The sequence below is a fragment of the Schistocerca americana genome, chromosome X, assembly GCF_021461395.2.
Source record: "Schistocerca americana isolate TAMUIC-IGC-003095 chromosome X, iqSchAmer2.1, whole genome shotgun sequence".
NCBI lineage: Eukaryota > Metazoa > Arthropoda > Insecta > Orthoptera > Acrididae > Schistocerca > Schistocerca americana.
The window spans coordinates 405,142,876-405,166,690 of record NC_060130.1 but is presented as its reverse complement, the minus strand read 5'-3'; the positions used below and the strand labels follow the sequence as shown (position 1 = coordinate 405,166,690).

The following is a 23,815-nucleotide window of genomic DNA, read 5'->3' as shown; positions in this document are numbered from 1 at the left end:
TCTTTGAATGCTGCCCAAAGAAAGAAATGAGGAGTCAAATCGAGGGATCTCGCAGGTCATGTGACAACAGAGTTTCATCCTATCCAGTGTCCAGGAAAGTTCTCATTCAGTATTTGCGTTGCAAATCGGGGCGAGTGAGCTGGACAACAGTCGTGTTGCAGCCACATACACTGTCGAATATCCAGTGGTACCTCTTCTAGAAGAACCGGCAGAATGTTCGTCAGAAAGTGTGCGCAACGATGTCCATTTAGAACGTCTAAGATGAAGTAAGGTCACACAATGTAATTTCCTATGATACTGGACCATACGTTTACTCTCCATGGCCGTAGATGTTGCACCTGACGAAGCCAGTGTGGATTTTAGGCTGCCCAGTAGTGCATGTTATGCAAATTTGCATTAGCGTGGTTAGTAACCGTTGCTTCATCGGTAAACAGCACACGTTGGAAAATCGCAGGGTCGCCTCTTAGTTACTGAGGGGCAAACCGACAAATTCTGTACGACGTTCGAAATGACGGTCGTCGAATGCCTGATGTGGTGACAGATGATATGGATGGAAATTCTGCCCATGCAGGATGCGACTGACACTCATCTGGCTGATTCCATATTCCTTGGCTGCACATCTCGTACCGCTGTGCGGATTCATTAGCGTCGTAACCAGAACAGCTATTTCGTGTTCTCTGTGAGTTGCACTCCTCTTTCTTGCCTTCTCTCTGACGTTCAAGCAGCCTGTCCACACTAGCGTCTTAATAATTCGTACACTTGCCTGGCGCGTCGGATATTAGCGATCCGGATAGACAGCCCTACACCGCTGTACTCTTTTTACGGCAATTTTTTTACATTCTCCATATGAAATTAGTATATCCAGCTTCTCCTCATTGGTGTACATTCTGCATGCAACGAATGTTGAAGCAGAAATGAGTGGCCTGCAGTGCAACAAGTAAACAGGCAAATGTGTTGATGTTCTGACACAGCGTAGCACGAGAGATCTGATTGGTGGTGTGTGTACAACTAATGCCGATTCTGGCCACCGCGGTCTCAAATTCTAGGACGTTTCTCGAATTTATTTACGACAGGATTCAACGTCAACATTAACAAACGCTACATCACTGTAGTTGTCTTCTCAAGAGCTATTGAATGCAGTTATAAAGAGTACACGGTTCCATTTAAAAAAACGTACTTGCTTCAACATCTCCGTTGATACCAGCGCTAAAAATATTAACCAAAAATACGTGACCTTCGACGCTCTAACATTTGTCGAAAACCGCGTTTCCACTTGTGTAACCATTCACGAAATCAAAGGGGTGTTGCGTCTTACATGACTCACCCTGTATTTTTTGTATATGAAATATATACATCTATATGTAATATGTAAAGGGGAAGCGTAGCTACCACAAATCTCGAAAAGTTCTTGACCAATTTACTTCAAATGCTTACATGATATTCTAACAGTCGAATCAACATAATCAGATAGGCTATATATTTTCAAAATATACCTAATATATACATATATATGTAATATAAAGGGGGCAAAGTTGTTACCACAAATCTCGAAAAGTTGTTGACCAGTTTATCATCAATTTTTACACGATACTCTAATGAACATTCGCATAGACGTGGGCTACATTTTTTTGTAATTACACGATACTCTACCGAACATTCAGCCAGAAAAAGACACAGCGGTGGGGGGGAGATGGATAGATATGCTGAAGAGGTTATGCACAGAGAGACGGGGGTTCAAATGGTTCAAATGGCTCTGAGCACTACGGGACTTAACTTCTGACGTCATCAGTCCCCTAGAACTTAGAACTATTTAAACCTAACTAACCTAAGGACAGCACACACATACATGCCCGAATGCAGGATCCGAAGCGCCTAGAACCGTTCGGCCACCCCGGCCGGCTGAGACGGGAGAGGAGGAGATGTACAGAGAGAGGGGGGATGAGAAGATGGGCAGAGAGAGCGGGGCAAGTTATTTGGGTGTATGTGCGATTCCCATACATACTTAGAAATTGCGAAGCATTGCCGGGATCGCTGGGAATTTCTATAAATATACAAAATTACGTGTTTCTCAATCAAATATTTTAGGAGGAATAAGTCACTTTTGAACTATTCGTCGTACAATGATATAAAGTTTCAGGTATATTCAGTCATGTATGTAGATACTGTCCGCAACCGTATTGCGTTCGAGTTGGTAGTAAAGAAGTAATAAATTAAAACTTCATGTATTATGCTAGAGTTTTACTGCATCAAAAGTGAAAATGTATTAAGCGATAAACTTTTTTTCATTTTATCATTTTGTGGGTGGTGTCAACAACAAAAAGTTTTTTAAAAGTTTGAAATCATGTGTGAATTATGCTTAATGTCGCGAAATGCTCTCATTTTCAAATACCGGATGAATAAAGTCCGGGTATTTGTCTCAAGGCAAGCACACAGTTTCTAACTGTAACACTTGTCTTATTTTATTGAACTTTTAACATAAGAGTATACTTCTTAATGAGTATATTAAGACAGCATTTTAATTTTTAAATTCGTCAATAACCACGCAACGTACTGAAAATCAAATTTTTATTGCCTCTAGAAGCCGTTATCTGTGCAATCAGCAGTTGGTACTCGGTTATGTGTTCTGGGATAGTCTCTTAGCACTATAGATACACTGATCAGCCAGAACATTGTGAACGCCTACCTAATAGCCTGTATGTCCGCCTTTGGCACGGATAACAGAGCGACGCGTGGCAGCATGGAAACAATATGGCTTTGGTAGGTCGCTGGAGGAGTTGAAACGACATCTGCACACAAAAGTCACCTAATTCTCGTAAATTCCGGAAAGGGGGGCAACGACCTCTGACGCCACGTTCAGTCATATCCCAGATGTGTGAAGTCGGGTTCAGATCTGGCGAGTTGGGGGCCAGCACATCAATTCTAACTCACCACAATGTTCCACGAACCACTCCATCACACTTCTGGCCTTGTGACAGGGAGCATTATCTTGCTGAAAGATGCCACTGCCGTTGGGAAACGTGATCGTCATGAAGGGGTAGTGTACGGGTTCTGTAACAAATGCATGATACACCTTGGCCGTCATGGTGCCTTGTACGAGCTGCATTGGACCCACAGATGCCCATGTGAACATTCCTCAGAGCATAATGGAGCCGCCACCAGCTTGTCTCCGTCCCACAGTACAGGTGTCAAGGAGCTGTTCCCCTGGAAGACGACAGATTCGTGCCCTCCCATCGGCAGCGTGAAGAAGGTATCGAGATTCATCAGACCATGCAATGCTCTGCAACTGCGCCAACGTCCAGGGCCGATGGTCACGTGCCCATTGCGGCCGTAGTTTCCGATGTCATGGTGTTAACATTGGCACATGCATGGGTCGTCGGCTGGGGAGGCCCATCTTTAAGAGTGATCGGTCGCCACAGTTTGACGCCTATCCTGTTTTACCAGTCTGTCAAGCCTAGGGTGGCCGCCCAACCCCACGACGTCTGGACGTGGTTTCACCTTGGTTTCGCCACGTGTTGAAGACCCTCGCCACAGCACTCTTCGAACACACAAGTCGAACAGTTTGCGAAATGCTCGTGCCGAGCCTTCGGACCATCAAAATCCGCCCTCGGTCAAACTCAGATAAATCGCGCTCCTTCCCCCTTCTACACACGGACAGCATGCTCACTGATGCTACATGCACCGTGCGTGTGACTCACTAGCAGTCATTCCTCGCTAGGTGACGCTACTATCACCTGGATGAGTTTATATCGATAGTAGGCCGGTGGCCATAATGTTCTCGATGATCAGTATGTGTGACGCCCGCGTATCTTGGTTTTTCGGTAGAAGATGAGAGTGACACTCATCGAAATGTTGGGGAATGTCAATGCAGCCACTCGGATGGAAGCCGAAGAAAATTTCATCTGGGTTGAAAAGAAATGAGTGCCTGAGTAATGGACAACAAAGTGAGTGAGTTTAATTTTTATTAAGGTTGTTATTATTCCTGGTATTGATTCCATGGACTGATATGTTCATTTGAAAGTGAAATATATTACTAGGCAGAGTACTCTGTCCACTGTCCACCATACACGCAGCAAAACGTTTTCAGAACGCTATCCTTCTTTTCATGTCGATTGAACAGTACCTGCAGTGCTACGTGTTATACTAAGACATTTCGTATTGTAATACATTGCTGAAACTAAAATACAACACAAAGCATACTGCGTCGAAAAACATGAAATTCATGCTATCCTAGATTAATGGTTGTTTAAGTCAACGGTTAAAGTTTCAGATAGGCATGGCCAAGTTACGAGAATATGATAAGTATTTCTTTAAGCTGAAATACAAGCTTCCTTTCATCGCGACATGAACTCAAAGGGCATTTTATACGTTTCTTACACACCTCTTGCACGATGCTTTGCTCCAGGTCACCAGTGTCGTTACAGTGTCAGGGGAAACGGTTGTGCCTGTTGGCAATTTATCATGTACTATATATAGGGTGTAAATTTTAAGTTTAAAGGCCAGAATAACTCGAAAAACAGCCCCCTGGGGATGGGGCGGGAGGCAACTTTAAACTTTCAAATGGGAACCCCCAATTTTTATTGCAGAATGAGATTCTACATAAAAAACTACGTACATTTTGTCTTAAACATTTGTTTTGATTCTTGGTAGTTGGCACTGTAATTCAAGAAAATCCATATTCTCATTTTTGGGTGGAAAATGGTTACGGATAAATAAAAAATTCTTATTTACTTCGTAAATTTTGATCCGCTGAAACTAAAACTCTCCCTCTCTCCCCATAGGGTGGGGTTTGAGAGAGAGGAATTAGTTTTACAAATGTTGACCCACATATTAATTTTTTTCCGCAGATGTGCAACAAGTGTGCAACAGTGTGCAGCAAGTGACTTTTTTCGATTGCTCCATAGTTCAGGTTTTAAGGCTTCGGCACTACGTTTTCTTATTAGGGGCATTTGCATAACTGATGAACGGTTGTGGAATACCAGCTCGCCCTGCATTCCCTTGCTTATTGTGCTCCTTTCATACTGTTTTTGTGCTGACAGTGTTCGGAGTGCGGCATTCAGTTCTGCAACGATTTTTGCAACTGTGATACTCCCATTTTCCATCAAAAACCTTTTCAGTGACCGTCTGTCACGAGCACTCAATACACACTTTCGCCCGCGTTGTGACTTAGCGAATCATGTTTTTCCGCTTTCTCTGTATGCGGTATAAATCTTTGATGCGATTCCTCTTAAAACATCAAACATTTAATCTACGTTGGTTTCGGAAGTACCCACAATACATGCAGCAACTAGTTGCCCGCGTTCGAGTTCTCTTAGCTCCCACATAAAGCACTCACAACTCTACAGAACACTATTCTTCTACGACTGGCACTTGCAACGTATAGAGGACATTGCACAGTTGCCGTTCATGGTCAATTACACTGAAGCGCCAAAGAAACTGGTATAGGCATGCGTGTTTAAATACAGAGATGCGTAAACAGGCAGAATATGGCACTGCTGCCGGTAACGCCTATACAGGGTGTTACAAAAAGGTACGGCCAAACTTTCAGGAAACATTCCTCACACACAAATAAAGAAAAGATGTTGTGTGGACATGTGTCCGGAAACGCTTAATTTCCATGTTAGAGCTCATTTTAGTTTCGTCAGTATGTGCTGTACTTCCTCGATTCACCTCCAGTTGGCCCAATTGAAGGAAGGTAATGTTGACTTCGGTGCTTGTGGTGACATGCGACTCATTGCTCTACAGTACTAGCATTAACCACATCAGTACATAGCATCAACAGGTTAGTGTTCATCACGAACGTGGTTTTGCAGTCAGTGCAATGTTTACAAATACGGAGTTGGCAGATGCCCATTTGATGTATGGATTAGCACGGGGCAATAGCCGTGGCGCGGTACGTTTGTATCGAAACAGATGTCCAGAACGAAGGTGTCCCGACAGGAAGACGTTCGAAGCAATTCATCGGCGTCTCAGGGAGCACGGAACATTCCAGCCTATGACTCGCGACTGGGGAAGACCTACAACGACGAGGACACCTGCAATAGACGAGGCAATTCTTCGTGCAGTTGACGATAACCCTAATGTCAGCGACAGAGAAGTTACTGCTGTACAAGGTAACGTTGACCACGTCACTGTATGGAGAGTGCTACGGGAGAACCAGTTATTTCCGTACCATGTACAGCGTGTGCAGGCACTATCAGCAGCTGATTGGCCTCCACGGGTACACTTCTGCGAGTGGTTCATCCAACAATGTGTCAATCCTCATTTTAGTGCAAATGTTCTCTTTACGGATGAGGCTTCATTCCAACGTGATCAAATTGTAAATTTTCACAATCAACATGTGTGGGATGACGAGAATCCGCACGCAATTGTGCAATCACGCCATCAACACAGATTTTCTGTGAACGTTTGGGCAGGCATTGTTGGTGATGTCTTGATTGGGCCCCATGTTCTTCCACCTACGCTCAATGGAGCACGTTATCATGATTTCATACGGGATACTCTACCTGTGCTGCTAGAACATGTGCCTTTACAAGTACGACACAACATGTGGTTCATGCTCGATGGAGCTCCTGCACATTTCAGTCGAAGTGTTCGTACGCTTCTCAACAACAGATTCGGTGACCGATGGCTTGGTAGAGACGGACCAATTCCATGGCCTCCACGCTCTCCTGACCTCAACCCTCTTGACTTTCATTTATGGGGGCATTTGAAAGCTCTTGTCTACGCAACCCCGGTACCAAATGTAGAGACTCTTCGTGCTCGTATTGTGGACGTCTGTGATACAATACTCCATTCGCCAGGGCTGCATCAGCGCATCAGGGATTCCATGCGACGGAGGGTGGATGCATGTATCCTCGCTAACGGAGGACATTTTGAACATTTCCTGTAACAAAGTGTTTGAAGTCACGCTGGTACGTTCTGTTGCTGTGTGTTTCCATTCCATGATTAATGTGATTTGAAGAGAAGTAATAAAATGAGCTCTAACATGGAAAGTAAGCGTTTCCGGACACACGTCCACATAACATATTTTCTTTCTTTGTGTATGAGGAATGTTTCCTGAAAGTTTGGCCGTACCTTTTTGTAACACTCTGTATGAAACAACAAGTGTCTGGCGCAGTTGTTAGATCGGTTACTGCTTCTACAATGACAGGTTACCAAGATTTAAATGAGTTTGAAGGTGATGTTATAGTCGGTGCATGAGCGATGGACACAGCATCTCCGAGGTAGCGATGAAATGGGGATTTTCCAGTGCGACCATTTTACGAGTGTACCGTGAATATCAGGAGTTCGGTAAAACATCAAATCTCCGACATCATTGCGGCCTGAGATCCTGCAAGAACGGGCCCAACGACGACTCGAGAGAATCGCTCAACGTGACTAAAGCGCAATCCGTCCTCAAATTGCTGCAGATTTCAATTTTGGACCATCAACGGGTGTCAGCGTGCGAACCATTCAACGAAATATCATCTATGTGGGCTTTCGGAGCCGAAGGCCCATTCGTATACCCTTGATGACTGCACGACACAAAGCTTTGCGCCTCGCCTGGGCCCGTCAACACCGACAGTGGATTGCTGATGACTGGAAACATGTTGCCTGGTCGGACGAGTCTCGTTTCAAATTGTATCGAGCGGATGGACAAGCTCTTCAATCTATGGACCCTGCATATCAGCAGGGGACTGTACAAGGTGGCGGAGTGATAAGGAACCCTGATACTTCTAGATACTACTCTGACAGGTGACACGTAAACACTTCCGCTGGCCACCAAACTCCCCAGACATGAACATTATTGAGCATATCTGGGATGCCTTGCAACGTGCTATTCAGAAGAGATCTCCACCCCCTCGTACTCTTACAGATTTATGGACAGCCCTGCAGGATTCATGGTGTCGGTTCCCTCCAGCACCACTTCAGACATTAGTTGAGTCCATGCCCCATCTCGTTGCGGCACCTCTGAGTGATAGGGGTGTTGTATCCACGGACCCAACCAACCAACTCGCGCACGCGCGCCCTGACCGTGACATCGCTGGCCACTGTTCCTGTCGCGGCCGTCGGCGTCTCAGGGCGTTACCGCCGACGGAAGAGGTCGCGCCATGGCTGAGCTCGAGTCCGCAGCGCCCTCTGCCTTTTGCATATAAGGCGCTGGCCCCGATACGGACAGTCTATTGTCGACTGTGTATTGCTAGCCTTTCGTGGAGTTTATAGCGGAGCCATTGCAGTGTGATATTTGCTATTGTGTTCGACTAGGTTCAGTACACCGATTACTCTTGGATATTACTTGGACTTGTGTTGCTGGTGCACATTACGTCAGAAATAAAGATAAGTTATCTCTTCATTCTCACTGGTGCAATTCTTGTCATTAATTATTTTTCTCCCAACAGATATAGCTACATCCTGGTCACTACCCACGCTTTATACAATCTGTGGTGACTGCCCCAAAAGTACCGCCGAGGACCTTGGGTTTGGGACCCGTCACAAAACGGGGGAGCGGGAAGGGCTGCACGATATTAGGCAGGTAGGCAGGTGTACCAGCTTTTTTCGCTCTTCAGTGTAGAAGGATCGATTAAAAATTTTCCATTTGAGGGCGTCGCTGTAGCATATATACACTCCTGGAAATTGAAATAAGAACACCGTGAATTCATTGTCCCAGGAAGGGGAAACTTTATTGACACATTCCTGGGGTCAGATACATCACATGATCACACTGACAGAACCACAGGCACATAGACACAGGCAACAGAGCATGCACTATGTCGGCACTAGTACAGTGTATATCCACCTTTCGCAGCAATGCAGGCTGCTATTCTCCCATGGAGACGATCGTAGAGATGCTGGATGTAGTCCTGTGGAACGGCTTGCCATGCCATTTCCACCTGGCGCCTCAGTTGGACCAGCGTTCGTGCTGGACGTGCAGACCTCGTGAGACGACGCTTCATCCAGTCCCAAACATACTCAATGGGGGACAGATCCGGAGATCTTGCTGGCCAGGGTAGTTGACTTACACCTTCTAGAGCACGTTGGGTGGCACGGGATACATGCGGACGTGCATTGTCCTGTTGGAACAGCAAGTTCCCTTGCCGGTCTAGGAATGGTAGAACGATGGGTTCGATGACGGTTTGGATGTACCGTGCACTATTCAGTGTCCCCTCGACGATCACCAGTGGTGTACGGCCAGTGTAGGAGATCGCTCCCCACACCATGATGCCGGGTGTTGGCCCTGTGTACCTCGGTCGTATGCAGTCCTGATTGTGGCGCTCACCTGCACGGCGCCAAACACGCATACGACCATCATTGGCACCAAGGCAGAAGCGACTCTCATCGCTGAAGACGACACGTCTCCATTCGTCCCTCCATTCACGCCTGTCGCGACACCACTGGAGCGGGCTGCACGATGTTGGGGCGTGAGCGGAAGACGGCCTAACGGTGTGCGGGACCGTAGCCCAGCTTCATGGAGACGGTTGCGAATGGTCCTCGCCGATACCCCAGGAGCAACAGTGTCCCTAATTTGCTGGGAAGCGGCGGTGCGGTCCCCTACGGCACTGCGTAGGATCCTACGGTCTTGGTGTGCATCCGTGCGTCGCTGCGGTCCGGTCCCAGGTCGACGGGCACGTGCACCTTCCGCCGACCGCTGGCGACAACATCGATGTACTGTGGAGACCTCACGCCCCACGTGTTGAGCAATTCGGCGGTACGTCCACCCGGCCTCCCGCATGCCCACTATACGCCCTCGCTCAAAGTCCGTCAACTGCACATACGGTTCACGTCCACGCTGTCGCGGCATGCTACCAGTGTTAAAGACTGCGATGGAGCTCCGTATGCCACGGCAAACTGGCTGACACTGACGGCGGCGGTGCACAAATGCTGCGCAGCTAGCGCCATTCGACGGCCAACACCGCGGTTCCTGGTGTGTCCGTTGTGCCGTGCGTGTGATCATTGCTTGTACAGCCCTCTCGCAATGTCCGGAGCAAGTATGGTGGGTCTGACACACCGGTGTCAATGTGTTCTTTTTTCCATTTCCAGGAGTGTACTACCCATTATGACTTCGATGTGAGTGTGTAAGCACCGAAATGTAGGCAAGGGCTTAGTATGGCCTTCGAACGGAAACTTTTTGATCGCCCCTTATACTGCAGCACAGCCTGTTCAAGCATCCATTTCTCGCGGTATTTCCATATTTTTGTCCAACCACTGTACATGGAGGTGGTCAACAACGCAGAGATGTAATCAGACCGCTTGTATGTGAAGTCTTCATTATTGGATTGGTTTCGAGAATACAATCAGATGATCTTCATCTCTTATGTCAGTGTTCTGGTCAGACATCATCCAGCCATATTCAAAGCAGTTACCGGCCGAAATATTGGTACAATAAGTAATGATGGTAAGCCGCAGTTGCGCAAATTAATCGATAATTCACTCTTCCGGAGAAAAATTCAAGAATCACAAGTCTCGATCACGTACGCTATTAAGTGACTGCTGTGTTACTGCGTACACTTTGAAGCACCTCTGCAGACAGATGGCAGTCTCCATGGTGCGGTATACCTTCGATAAGAATGACAATTTGGTCACTATTGACTGTTAATGTCCCCAATGGCAGTTGCTAACTCTAGACAGTCGGAGAACTCAAAGCCATATCCTTTGATTTGTATTCTACTGGACTTAAATTTCAACATTAAAACATCGCCGTCACTTTTCACCCATAATATGTAAATCTTTGCTGCACAGAAAGTGTTTCTCCCCTGATTAATTAATTGGCCTAATACGACGCCGACAAGAAACGTGTCTTTTCACTGGGAACCTGTCCTAACCGTACATTGAAAAGTTTGGCAATAACGGACCCTAGTTCAGTGATTCCCAGCCTTTTTTTAGACTATTACCCCTGAGTGCAATTAGACATTAGCTGGTGCCCCCGCCATTCTCCTGCCCTGCCGTCTGTCCCCCTCCCCCACCCCTCTTCCCCACATTATCACTAACTGTAGACTGAAATACTTTTCTTGGAACACTTTTATTTTTAAAATGATGAAAGTATTAGAATGAATGACGAAGGAATTCGTAACGCATTGCAAGTGCTACCCACGACTCCTTCTCAGATAAGAAAGGTAACTATCCACAGTGAGTGTAGACACTTGTGACAAAACGTACTTCCCCTGCATTACTCCCCTCCATTGGGACACTCACTAGAGCTGCACAATGCAACCCCATTTAAAATCAACCAGGTTAAAAAAAATGGTTCAAATGGCTCTGAGCACTATAGGACTTAACATCTGTGGTCATCAGTCCCCTAGAACTTAGAACTACTTAAACCTAACTAACCTAAGAACATCACACACATCCATGCCCGAGGCAGGATTCGAACCTGCGACCGAGGCAGTCGCGCGGTTCCGGACTGAGTGCCTAGAACCGCTAGACCACCGCGGCCGGCTCAACCAGGTTAAAATGTGGGCGCTATACCTACTGTTAGTAAATCACTTGATTGGTGCACTCCGTACTTCCAAAATGGCAGAAATTGGAAGACTTCAGTCTTTAATGCTTTGCGTCTGACCATAGCCACTAATAGTAATAATAATAATGTTGTTGTTGTTGTGGTCTTCAGTCCAGAGACTGGTTTGATGCAGCTCTCCATGCTACTCTATCCTGTGCAAGCTTCTTCATCTCCCAGTATCTACTGCAACCTACATCCTTCTGAATCTGTTTAGTGTATTCATCTCTTTGTCTCCCTCTACGTTTTTTACCCTACACGCTGCCCTCCAATACTAAATTGGTGATTCCTAAATGCCTCAGGACATGTCCTACCAATCGATACCTTCTTCTAGTCAAGTTGTGCCACAAACTTCTCTTCTCCCCAATCCTATTCAATTCCTCCTCATTAGTTATGTGATCTACCCATCTAATCTTCAGCATTCTTCTGTAGCACCACATTTCGAAAGCTTCTATTCTCTCCTTGTCCAAACTAGTTATCGTCCATGTTTCACTTCCATACATGGCTACGCTCTATACAAATACTTTCAGAAACAACTTCCTGACACTTAAATCTATACTCGATGTTAACAAACTTCTCTTCTTCAGAAACGCTTTCCTTGCCATTGCCAGTCTACATTTTATATCCTCTCTACTTCGACCATCATCAGTTATTTTTCTCCCCAAATAGCAAAACTCCTTTACTACTTGAAGTGTCTCATTTCCTAATCTAATTCCCTCAGCGTCACCCGACTTAATTCGACTACATTCCATTATCCTCGTTTTGCTTTTGTTGATGTTCATCGTATATCCTTCTTTCAAGACACTATCCATTCCGTTCAACTGCTCTTCCAAGTCCTTTGCTGTCTCTGACAGAATTACAATGTCATCGGCGAACGTCAAAGTTTTTATTTCTTCTCCATGGATTTTAATACCAACTCCAAATTTTTATTTTGTTTTCTTCACTGCTTGCTCAATATACAGATTGAACAACATCGGGGATAGGCTACAACCCTGTCTTACTCCCTTCCCAACCACTGCTTCCCTTTCATGTCCCTCGACTCTTATAACTGCCATCTGGTTTCTGTACAAATTGTAAATAGGCTTTCGCTCCCCGTATTTTACCCCTGCCACCTTCAGAATTTGAAAGAGAGTATTCCAGTCAACATTGTCAAAAGTTTTCTCTAAGTCTACAAATGCTTGAAATGTAGGTTTGCCTTTCCTTAATCTGGCGTCTAAGATAAGTCGTAGAGTCAGTATTGCCTCACGTGTTCCAATATTTCTACGGAATCCAAATTGATCTTCCCCGAGGTCGGCTTCTACCAGTTTTTCCATTCGCCTGTAAATAATTCACGTTAGTATTTTGCATCCGCGACTTATTAAACTGATAGTTCGGTAATTTTCACATCTGTCAGCAACTGCTTTCTTTGGGATTGGAATTATTATATTCTTCTTGAAGTCTGACGGTATTTCGCCTGTCTCATACATCTTGCTCACCAGATGGTAGACTTTTGTCAGGACTGGCTCTCCCAAGGCCGTCAGTAGTTCTAATGGAATGTTGTCTACTCCCGGGGCCTTGTTTCGACTCAGGTCTTTCAGTGCTCTGTCAGACTCTTCACGCAGTATCGTATCTCCCATTTCATCTTCATCTACATCCTCTTCCATTTCCATAATATTGTCTTGAAGTACATCGCCCTTGTATAGACCCTCTATATACTCCTTCCACCTTTCTGCTTTCCTTTCTTTGCTTAGAACTGGGTTTCCATCTGAGCTCTTGATATTCATACAAGTGGTTCTCTTTTCTCCAAAGGTCTCTTTAATTTTCCTGTAGGCAGTATCTATCTTACTCCTAGTGAGATAAGCCTCTACATCCTTACATTTGTCCTCTAGCCATCCATGCTTAGCCATTTTGCACTTCCTGTCGATCTCATTTTTGAGACGTTTGTATTCCTTTTTGTCTGCTTCATTTACTGCATTTTTATATTTTCTCCTTTCATCGATTAAATTCAATATTTCTTCTGTTACCCAAGGATTTCTACTAGCCCTCGTCTTTTTACCTACTAGATCCTCTGCTGCCTTCACTACTTCATCTCTCAAAGCTACACATTCTTCTTCTACTGCATTTCTTTCCCCCATTCCTGTCAATTGTTCCCTTATGCTCTCCCTGAACCTCAGTACATCCTCTGGTTTAGTCAGTTTATCCAGGTCCCATCTCCATAAATAATGATGATAATAATAATAATACTGTATGCAGCCTTATGTAATTATTGCTGTGTCGTGCTGGCAATTAATTTATTTATCTGTCCCGAAGCGAGTAATGAAGCAATTTCTGGACTACTGCAGGTACTATCTACAACTTGGAGAAGACATTTTCTTGAGATATTTAGCATTTGTCACGTATATGTCTCACTTTTATAATCAGCGATATAAGGGACAAAGCACAACATATGTGTGTAGTGGATTGTGTATGTGTGGAACCTGTAACCTCCACCGCACTAATGCTACTAATTGAGAAAAAGTAATTATTGATAACTCATATTATCAGTATTAAAGTCTTACAAAATTATGATAATAGTAATGATCTTTTGAAAATAATTTAGTTTCCTGACTGAAACAGAATCGAATGGCTTACTTTTTACCCCTCATAAAATTTCATTTTAACCCTAAAGAGTTAAGGACCCCTGCTCCAGTGACAAAGAATGCGCAGCGGGTAATACCTCAGAAAAAGCTAGCATTTTTAACGTGATGCTTTTGCGTAAAAACGTATTATTTAATTCACCAATGCATAGTTTGAAGTACAGCTGTTTCCTCAGGATTTGAGTTGACTATTGCGGGGCCTTCATTGTGATGGGAGCATTTCGTTTACACTGAAATAACAATGAAGGTATCTTAATCAATTAAAGCCTTGAATTTGAATATGTTCTTAGAGATACGCATTGTTGATTGAAACACGTTAAGACAATGGACCGACTGTGCCATTTGTCTTTCGACTCATGTCTCTGTATTGGGTTGCAAAGAAATGTCATCTCATCGACCACAAAGCTTAAACTTTATGTATTTGATAGTTCCTAATATTATTTTAATCTTTGGGCGAAGTAATGTATACTATTATCTGCTGATATTGTATTACAAATGGAACTAAAATGCCTTCCAAAAAATGGGTACAACGCTCACACACAGGCAATATATGGCGAAGTTCTCATTGGTCTCGGACAAATTCCACAATCTCCCGGAAAGTAACATCTACTTACTGAGCGAGTTTCGGTATTGCTTATCGCACGGGATTCTCTTCTGGAAGAAGCGGAGGTTTAAGTCCTGGCCGTGCTTTCCGATAGTGACTTTCTGTAGTTTCTATAAATTGCTTACGTTGAACGTTAGGATGGTTCCTTTGGTTTTACACCCCAACCATGCCGATTCCGAACTGGAACTTCTCTATAATTTACAGTGGTCCCTCCTTTTCCGTTCTAATTCTCAGCAAACACTAACATACGTTTTAGAGCTCCCGTATCTCAGTCGGTAAAAACTAAACCCTTATAGGATTACTTTGTTGTCTGTCTGTCTGACCCTCTGTTAAGAAGGCCTGCGGTTTCTTGGCGGTGTAAACAACAAAAGCTTCTAAATCAATACAATCAAAAAATACGGTCATTTATGTCACATATTTTGATACTGGCAAACTCACGCATCGAAACCTGTAGGTAAACTATCTCTAGGCATAATTAATATTATGCGGAACCCTAGGAGCGCGCATATAACTTTATAACACAGCCGCTAAAATTCATGGTAAACTCGAATAAAACAGCAAACAGCTGTTACTTGATTTATTCACACGAGCGGTTTCGCTGCGTTAAAGCAACTTCCTCATGTGATAATACATATAAAGCAGAGAATCTTTGTAGTCTATATAATTAAAAAATTAAAGACAGCAAATTAAACTAAATGAAAGACGGAGGTTACAAGGATACTGTCCTTTCTATGTAGTATCATCTGAAGATGCTTCTTCAACGCAGCGAAACAGGCCGTGTGAACAAATCATCAATTAGCGGCTGTTTGCGGTTTTAGTCGAGTTCAATTTATCTCAGAGCGCGAGTCCTATTCGTGTTTGTCCGGTTTTACTTTGTCAGTCTTCCGTCTCGGTTCAACAGAAAGCTGACAACAGGTGGAGCGCTCCATTTCGTACGCCGCGCTCGTATTTGTAGTTCATGTACTAACGGTTTACTTCGTTGCAAGTATTGGTTAAAGCTGCACGATTTCCCATATCGCTATGGGTAAATATTGTACCGAAGTTCCTCTGGCCAGAGCTTAAGTGCTGTACCGTGCAAATGCCGTGTGGCATTGTTGACTGTGAAGCAGTGTTGGCTTAATTGTGAAGTGCGCGACGCTGTGCCTGGCGTTGGCTCTGCGGCAGGCAGTGAAGGAGCGTAGCTGGCGTGTCCCTGAGCACTCCTTCGGCGTCGGCCGTGCGCGGCATGCTGACTGCCTCCCGTCTCCGTCGCGTCATCACTGTCCCTCTTCACAACGCTGTCTCCTACCTAGCTTCAAGTACATGTCAGTTTTGTGCACACACTAATTCTGCTTCCGTGCACGGAGTATTCGTATCACGAAGAACGACATTGGGTTATTCATTTATTTAAAAGACAATATTTTTTACCGTTTGATTGTAATTATTTTTGTTATGTCCAATTGTCCGTAACTGCATTTTCGGCGATGGAGCCATTTTCAATGCAATACATAATCTCTCATGACATCTCAAGCATATCACGCTGAAATCTGCGCATGCGCTATACGATCGAAATTACCCAGCCACACATTAGCGGACGTTAATATGTGGTATCTGCAGCCTGCCCGGCTAGCCGCGCGGTCTAACGCGCTGCTTCCCGAGCGGGAAGGTGTGCTGGTCTCCGGCACGAATCCGCCCGGAGGATTAGTGTCGAGATCCGGTGTGCTGGCCAGCCTGTGGATGGTTTTTAAGGCGGTTTTCCATCAGCCTCGGCGAATGCGGACTGGTTCCCCTTATTCCACCTCACTTACATTATGTGGGCGATTGCCGCGCAAACACTGTCTCCACGTATGAGTACATCATAATTACTCTACCACGCAAACATTTAGGGTTACACGCGTCTGGTATGAGACGTTCACGGAGGGTCCACTGGGCGCCGAACTGCATAATTACCCTGGGTTCGGTGTGGGCCGGCGGTGGGGTTGGTGGACTGCTGTGGCCTGTTGTGGGGTAGTGAACCACAGGGCTGCAGTGGGACGAAGCCTCTTCGTCGTTTCTAGGTCCCCAGTTTAATACCCAATACACTATGGGGTATCTGCACCCTTCGCCTTTATGACAGCTTGTGCTCTGCTGAGGATGCTTTCGGTGAGGTATCAGAATGTGAGCAGAGGAATGGCAGCCTACTCTTCCTCAAGGGCCGAAAGCAGAGGAGGCAGTGATATTGAACGCTGGGCTCTAGAGCGATGTAGACGCTCTGACTCATCCCACAGATGTTCCATTGGGCTCAGGTTGGGTTTCTCGGCAGACCAGTTCATTTCAGGGAAGTTACTGTCCACAAAACATTGTCTCACATGTACGGCTTTACACTGAGATGATGAAGTCCTAATAATATGTCGGACCTACTTTCGCCCAGCGTAGTGCTGCAGTTCGACGTGGTTTGAACTCAAGAGGTCGTTGGAAGTCCCCTGCAGAAATACTGAGCCATACTGCCTCTATAGCCGTCCATAATCGCGAAACTGTTACGGATGCAGGATTTTATACTCGAACTGACCTTTCGATTATGTCACCTGAATGTTCGATGGGATTCATGTCTGGTGATCTAGGTGGCCAAATCATTCGGTCGAATTATCCAGAGTGTTCTACAGACCAATCGCGAACTATTGGGCCTGGTGACATGGTACATTGTCATTCATCAAAAATTCCATCTTGGGTTGTGAACACGTAGCCCATGAATGGCTGCAAATGGTCCCCAAGTAGCCGAACACAAACAAGGACCCAATCCATTCCATGTAAACGCAGCCCACATGATTATGGAGCTACCACCAGCTTGCACAGTGCCTTGTTAACAACTTGGGTCCATGACTTCGTGGGTTCTGGGCCACGCTCGAAACCTGTCATCAGCTCTTACTAACTGAAATCGGGACTCATCTGACCAGGCCACTGTTTTCCAGTCGTCAAGGATCCAGCCGATACGATCGCGAGCCCAGGAAAGACGCTGCAGGCGATGTCGTGCTGTTAGCAAAGGCACTAGCGTCGGTCGTCTGCCCTCATAGCCCATTAACGCCAGATTTTGCCGCCCTGTCCTAACGGATACGTTCGTCGTACGTCTCACATTTATTTCTGCCGTTATTTCACGCAGTGTTGTTTCTCTGTTAGCACTGACAACTCTACGCAAACACCACTGCCCTCGTCCGTTAAATGAAGGTCGTCGGCCACTGCGTTCTCCGTGATGAGAGATAATACCTGAAATCTGGTATTCTCGGCACACTGTTGGCACTGTGGCTCTCGAAATGTTGAACTCCCTAACGATTTTAGAAATGGGATGTTCCATGCGTCTAGCTCCAAGTACCATTCCACGTTCAAAGTCTGTTAGTTTCCGTCTTGCGGCCATAATCACGTCGGAAAACTTTTCACGTGAATCACGTTAGTACAAATGATTGGTCCACCAATGTACTGCTCTTGTATACCTTGTGTAAGCGATACTACAGTCATCCGTACATGTGCATGTCGCTATCCCATGACTTTTGTCACCTCAGTGTACGACAGGCGCTCCCGGGTTCCCGGGTTCGATTCCCGGCGGGGTCAGGGATTTTCTCTGCCTCGTGATGACTGGGTGTTGTGTGCTGTCCTTAGGTTAGTTAGGTTTAAGTAGTTCTAAGTTCTAGGGGACTGATGACCATAGATGTTAAGTCCCATAGTGCTCAGAGTCATTTGAACCATTTTTTGTACGACAGGGTGCATTTTCATGGTGATACAATAAATTGTTGCCATTCAACTCTTCCTCTACTTTATGCAGTACGTAATGCTGTAAAATATGTTCATATCCTTCCACGTTTGGCGCTTGGTTAAGCGCAATAAAGGGACGACACCCTACCCACAAAAAACACCGCCATGCTGTAACACCAGCTCCTCCATATTTCACTGTTGTCACTACACTTGTTGAAAGGCAGCGTTCTCCAGACATCCACTAAACAAAAGCCCTTTAGTAGGACTGGCACAGGGTATAACGTGATTCATCACTCCAGATCACTGGTTTCCAGCCATTCGCTGTCCAGCCGCTTCGCTCTTTACACCACCCCAAGCGTCGCTTAGCATTGTCTACTGAAACGTGTGGCTTATGAGGAGTTTCACGACCCCATTCTTTAACTTCCTACGCATCGTCATTGTGCCAACTCGACTGCTGGTAGCACTTTGAAACTCAAGAATGATTTCTTCTGCTGATTTGAGGCGATTTTGTACACCCAACCTCTGTAGTGCTCGACGGTTCCTGTCCGTCAGTACTGATCTCAGTTTGACTGTCGTTGTTCCCTCGCGTTTCCAGTCCACAGTCACATCACCAGCAGTCGAATTGGGCAGCTTTAGGATGATTGAAATATCCCTGATGGATCTGTAACTCATGTGACAGCCAATGACTAGTCTACGTTCGAAGTCACATTGATCTCCTTACCCACCCATTCTACTGTTAATGCATCTCTGTTGACGACACAAAACTCACCTCTCCTTGTATACTGGCAGGTCCCCCTCTCGTGACATCCGGTGGTCAACTCCGCATTACATGCTGGTGTCCGGATTAGATAGCGTACATGTCATCGTTAAACTCTTTCTGTTTGGTATTATTCAGTCATGCCCTGTAGTAACGTTAATAGATGAAAGTGCCTAAGTAAACACGAACATGTCCTAAAGTAAGCATGTTGTGTATTTGCAGATTTGTCTGACATGTTTGACATATTCTGAGAGTCGCTATTGCAGTTGAAAATGGCTCCAAAACAAAAATTCCAATAATGGGCATAATAACCATAATTACAGTCAAATAGTGAAAATGTTCTATTTAGAAACTTTTAGCTGACTACGGTCCCCAATAAAGAAAAGATCATCAATTTATTTATCTATTTATTCTTAATTTGCATGTATATCCCGCAAGCCACCTTACGGTTTGTGGCGATTGTTAATGTTGACAGCATTGGGCCCTGGCTTTCATCTGGCCAGACATCTTATTTTATTACAATTAAAACATCCAAATTTCTACCGACAAAGAAAATATGTTGGGTTAACTGATTTATGTTATATCAGTTCGCTTACTTACGGTAACTAAAATAAGAAATTACAATAAAAATGAAAATGACAAAAGAAAAAGAGAAGGAAAAACGCTAAAGAGAAACTGGAAAGGTAGTCAGCGGGCCAAAATATGTTTTAAGACATTTGGAAACTATGTTAACATTATTTCAATAAGAACCTTCCGCATGGGTCACCGCTACGAAACGGCTGACGTTTTGGCTATAATTGCACGTAACCTTCACACATTCAGTAGACTCTTATTCAAATGGACTCTGGCTGCGAAAAACCCACGGTTTTATATTTTTAAAATCACGAAAGTAGGTGTACATGGGATCGATGAGAAGTAAAGGTCCCACTACGATTATTCAGAAAGATAAGCAATCAGTTTACACTTGAAACAGGGGAAACGTGTAGGTTCTCTGGTGTTAAAGGGCAGTTCCATGGTAGAGTGTTTGCAACAGAGAAAGATCTGACGTAGTAAGCGCGGGTGATGTGTTTGGAGCCGGCCGTTGTGGCCGAGCGATTCTAGGCGCTTTAGTCTGGAACGGCGCGACCGTTACGGTCGCAGGTTCGAATCCTGCCTCGGGCATGCATGTGTGTGATGTCCTTAGGTTTGTTAGGTTTAAGCAGTTCTAAGTTCTAGGAGACTGATGACCTCAGCTGTTAAGTCCCATAGTGCTCAGAGCCATTTTTGATGTGTTTGGACGGGGGAGAGGGGGAGAGATGGGGGTGGAGGGGTTGACAGTAAACCCGAGAGTGTTGTTAATGCAGGAATGCTGTGTTTGAGGGCAGATATTTGGGGACGTTATTACTTAGCAAGTAGTCGTTAAATCCAAAGCTCCTAGCAATGGCACCTTCGACTATATGTCATCAGACAGCAGCGTGTCATTATGTATCTTACATATGAACAAGGTCAAGTCCCTGGGAGTTGTCACTATTAGGAACTTGTTGTAATCGAAAGGCGAAACTATGTCCTCGCCCATTTTCCTTTCGATGTCTCTGGAAAAAATGTTGTTTGTGAAGTATGAAGGGACACACGCTCATCCAGTACTTTAACTCCAATTGAAAGGTTCATGTAGTGTACATCAGTATCTGTAATGCAGAAACTGATTGGAATTTCTGTATTTACAGCCATGTAGAGTAGGGCTTCGCAGAAAGCTGAAGTAATAAACTGTTAAGGCGCATTGAAGATTTGTCGCAATTGAGAAAGGTTCAGATGAAGTCCGGTGTTATTGACCGAATAGTTAAGAGCTCGGATATTACTGTGAATGAAATTTGTAGCTCTCGTTAGATTTATCAGATACAGCTGAAGATCGTCCGTACATAGACAGTAGTTGCAGTAAGAGCGTATGGAAGACAGGTCGTTATTATACACAGAAAGTGAAAACGATCCTAACACTCATCATTAAATATTACCTAATGTCATATCTCTCCATTGCATTTTTTCCCCATCGTTATGTTCTGCTGACATGTGAACTTCTTAATATTTGTTTACTAACAGCCATTCATACAGTTGCAGATGGCATGCTGTATGCCGAAGAAACGGTAACGAAAACACAGAAAATATGCCAGAGACAGCGGAAATAAACGTAAAAAGATGCTGTAATAAGGTATTGGGAAACTATTCACAGAAAACAATATTTGGAACCAAACAGTACACATGTAATAATGTTTTATAATGTTTATAAGTATGCTATTTTCTCCATATTTTAGAATTAAATAACCCACTGATGATGGCGATATTGTCGCTGAAACTAGTTCGGGAATAAATTAATACAAAACAAAAGTATTTTGCACCAAGGCGACCCACAACGCCATATTGCTATTTTAATGCAAAAACAGACCAATGGAAGAGTTTCAAGATAAAATCAAGTGTTAAATAATTCATTCTTCTTTAAGGCGCTGACCAGAATCACGTGTAGGGACAGGGAAATTTACGGGGCTGCTCAACCAAATAACCTAAAGTATCTATGGTTCAACGATTTTCAGATGTTTAGAAAGGCAGGTACCTCGTATATCAGAATGCGATTAGTACATTGGACTTACCTAGAGCATCTGTATTAAACGAAAACAATTAAGTGCTGGTCTGTGGGGCCATATATTATAAAGGCGATCTAGACCATTTCGTTGTGACATGTATAAAATTCAGAGACCAGAGGGGTAGCATTCCCGATACATTTGTAGAGCTGGACATAAAGTTGCTAACAACAGTGATTTTAGTACTGTATACTTCTGATGTCACCATAAATTAAACTATTCATGAGTATCTTCTCAACATAGGCGTCTTTGGTTATAGAACGGGCTTAAATAACAGCATTAAGACTAAACCTGAATAAAATAAATTACAATTTTATAAACTGTTCTATTTTTTAACAGACCTGACAAGTGAAAGTATCAAGAAAAGTAACTTCATAAGATTTACTTTAAAGTATTAGAGGAAAATATGTACACGCTGGTAACTTTAAAAAATGTGCATTTATCTTGTGTAAATCGTAAACTTAAAATGCACACTAAAAAGACTCAGAAGGAAGTATCCACAGTAAACAGTTTTAAAGCTCATATGGTAACCGCGTTTATAGACAAAATTATTGGGTTCCAGGTCTGCCTATTATCTTGTTTTCGTAATAGATGGAACTGAAATCCAGAAAGTTTTTAACCTCATTACATTCCTCCAAACCCAACAGCTTGTCATTATGATACCTAAAACAAAGTTTTTTTGCCGGGCTCAAGAAACCTGTTTGAAAAGAGAGAAGGCTTGGAATGTTATTGTTGTATCGTCGGAACAGCGAAGCTTAATAGACACTTCAAACCCCAATAAACAACAGTAATTAACAGGAGGAAGTAAGATTAGGACTTATCGTAACAACGACTACTTGGTTATTTGGAATGAAGGCCAAGCTTGAGTTGTGAAGCGATGGAAAAGAAAGACTGTCGTACCCTTTTTAACGAAAACATGTCGGTATTAGTCCTTCATCGGTTTGGGGAAATCACAAAAATCGAATATTATCCGAACTAAGTCGTCCCACAGGCGATTCCAGTGTCTTATCACTGCACCGCCCCTCTCAGTCAGGGGCTGACAGTTGACGCTCAACCTAGACAAGCGGAGCACTATACACGTAACTATGTGTATTGTTCGAGTACACGACTGTTGCCAACGTCAGCATCGCAATACGGGACGCTGATGATAACTCTCAATTTTTACCTCGAACAGCTTTTATTAAGCGAAGGTATGTACAGTGCAGTAACTAGAAAATCTATGTTAATTAGTTTAGAGTAAAATATTGAAATAATTTCCCCAACTTTCTAAATGAACGCACAGTTGTTTAGCTCGCTTGGGAAGTGAATTAGACATTATTACTTAGATGTTAATCATATTCGTATAATACACAACTAATGTGGAGTGTCAACTGCTGACGATTGACGCCTACAGTCTACGCGTTCGTCGTTACAGTTAGTATCGGCTCGTTTATATAAAGCGTCGTTCATTGTTGTCGAAACTTTTAAAACTTCAAATTACTCTTTGGTAATATGTAGACTGTATTATTTAAGTTACTTTGCAACTGAATTAGGCTGCTGTTTAAGTATGGTAAATTAAAACATAAATTCAATGTCCAATAACAAGTAAGTAATATAAAGTATCGTGCGGTGACTTATTAAAAAACCAATTCTTACTTCAATATCCCATTTATCAACGACATACAGGCCTAATATTGATGTAATTTAGACAAATGAGCTACAAACAGAAGATGAGTTAGTAAAAATATTAATTACGGGATTTTAGCACCCCTTACAAGGTCCATAAAGGATCATTTTCTTAACCCTCAAAACGAAAAATCTCTTACAACACACGACGGTTGGCAACCGTGACTGGCAGTGAATCACAGGAAACAGTAAGGGAAGGTTTGCCATGTCCTGAGCAACATTCTCCCGTTCTTGAATAAATATGTCGACTACTTGCGGCTGGTTACTTATACAGCGCTTCTTCAGAATCCTGTCGATTTCAGCCCACAAATGCTTTATGCCCCCCCATGAACCATGGACCTTGCCGTTGGTGGGGAGGCTTGCGTGCCTCAGCGATACAGATAGCCGTACCGT

The 23,815-nt window shown here is 44.0% G+C and overlaps 1 protein-coding gene across 3 annotated transcripts in view; it reads left to right on the top strand.

Annotated features, from left to right (window-relative positions):
* LOC124554788 (phospholipase A2 inhibitor beta) overlaps positions 1-23,815 on the top strand; it is a 145,557-nt gene that overhangs the window by 73,973 nt on the left and 47,769 nt on the right. The window contains exon 2 of one of the 3 annotated variants that reach the window (XM_047128436.1): positions 8,379-8,512. The exons of the other annotated variants lie outside the window; for them this stretch is intronic. The gene's annotated coding sequence lies outside the window, so the exon portion shown is untranslated. The remainder of the gene's footprint in view (positions 1-8,378; positions 8,513-23,815) is intronic. 3 annotated transcript variants of the gene reach the window in all.